The following is a 1885-nucleotide window of genomic DNA, read 5'->3' as shown; positions in this document are numbered from 1 at the left end:
ATACACACGTAATCACATGACGCAGACTTTACCACAAGTTTTCTTCTTGTGGGGGGAAAAAAAAAGCAATGTTTGATGGTAAGGCAGGAAGTTCAGTAAAATACCAACCAAAATATGAGAATGAGCAAGCATATATTCTTATTTTCTCTTCTAGGGATCCTCATCTGAACTACAGAACACAAAATTCTTCAACTGACTGTTTTTTTTTTAATCCTCTGAGGAGAGGTACCTCACTAGTATTCTTTCAGAGCCATAGAAAAAGACATTAATTAAAATTCATGCTCCAAGAATTAGGACATAATTATCTTGTGCTAAGAAAACAAAAGCCATCTTAAAAGAGATGAAATGAAGCTATACTTTAAACTTCAGCTACAGAAATGACCACAAAAAACTACTCTTTCTCCCTCTTTCTCTCTCTCTGTGTCTCTCATGGAGCCATGGTGGTTCAGTGGTTAAGAGCTTGACTGATAACTAATAGGTCGGCAGCTGGAATCCACCAGCTGCTCCTTGGTGCAGTTCTGTCCTGTCCTATAGGGTCACTATGAGTCGGAATTGGCTCGATGGCAGCAGGTTCAGTTCCAGTTCATGTCTCTCACTGCCTCTCTGTTTCTCTCTCTCCCTCACTGTCTTATACATACACACACACACAAATGCTTTGGGGCCAGGTGAAAGAAAACAAAAGTTAAAAAGTACCAAAAACTTTAGCAATATATAAAATGATAATGCTATTATGCTAGGGCTAGCTTACGAGGTCCAGTGGCCTCATTATGGAGGTGTGTGGGGTGCAGAACACACCAGGTGACAGTGTCAGAAGTGGTGACACCAAAGTGACTATCTACAAAATTTTTGTGCAGTGTTTCAGCAGAAATTTATTATTTTTTATAAAAAATATCCCTGCAGTTGGTTATAACAACAAAAACATTTTTTGTAAGCCCAGCTTACTTGTATCAATATACCTACAAGGCTAAAACTCTATGCTAATTTATTTTTTTTTAATTGTACTTTAGGTGAAGATTTACAGAGCAGATCAGTTTCTCACTAAATAAATAATACACGTATTATTTTGTGACCTTGGTTGCCAACCCCACAACATGTCAACATTCTTCCCTTCTCGACCTTGAGTACTCCATTACCAGCTTTCCTCTCCCTTCCTGCTTTCTTGTTTTCCCCTGAGCTGGTGTGCCCATTTAGCCTTATTTTATTTTATGGGCCTGTCTAATCCTGAGGTGAACCTCAGGAGTGACTTCAGTACTGGTTTAAAAGAGTGTCTGGGGGCCATACTCTCAGGGTTTCTCTAGTCTCTGTCAAACCAGTATATCTGGTCTTTTGTTTCTGTGTGTGTGTGTGTGTGTGTGTGTGAGTTAGAATTTTGTTCTACATTTTTCTCCAGCTCTGTCCGGGACTCTCTACTGGGATCCCTGTCAAAATAATCAGTGAGTGGTAGCTGGGCGCCATCTAGTTGTGCTAGACTCAATCTGGTGGAGACTGTGGTAATTGTGGTCCATTAGACCTTTGGGCTAATCTTTCCCTTACGTCTTTGGCTTTCTTCATTCGCTTTTGCTCCGGACAGAGTGGGACCAGTGGAGTATCTTCGATGGCCACTCACAAGCTATTAAGACTCCAGACGCTACTCACCAAAGTAGGATGTAGAATGCTTTCTTCATAAACTATCTTATGCAAATTGAGCTAGATGTCCCCTCCAGACCGTACTCCTCAGTCCTCAGGCCAATAATTTGGTCCCTCAGGTGTCTATGAAGCTTCCAAGACCTTGCCTTCCTCAAGTTGTGTTGACTTCCCCAGTATTATGTACTGTTTTAGCCCACACCAAAGTTACCACTTACCTATCGCCTAGTTAGTGTTTTTCCCTCCCTAACTCTCCACACCC

The sequence above is a fragment of the Loxodonta africana genome, chromosome 4, assembly GCF_030014295.1.
Source record: "Loxodonta africana isolate mLoxAfr1 chromosome 4, mLoxAfr1.hap2, whole genome shotgun sequence".
Taxonomy (NCBI): domain Eukaryota; kingdom Metazoa; phylum Chordata; class Mammalia; order Proboscidea; family Elephantidae; genus Loxodonta; species Loxodonta africana.
This window is presented reverse-complemented; position numbering follows the sequence as displayed.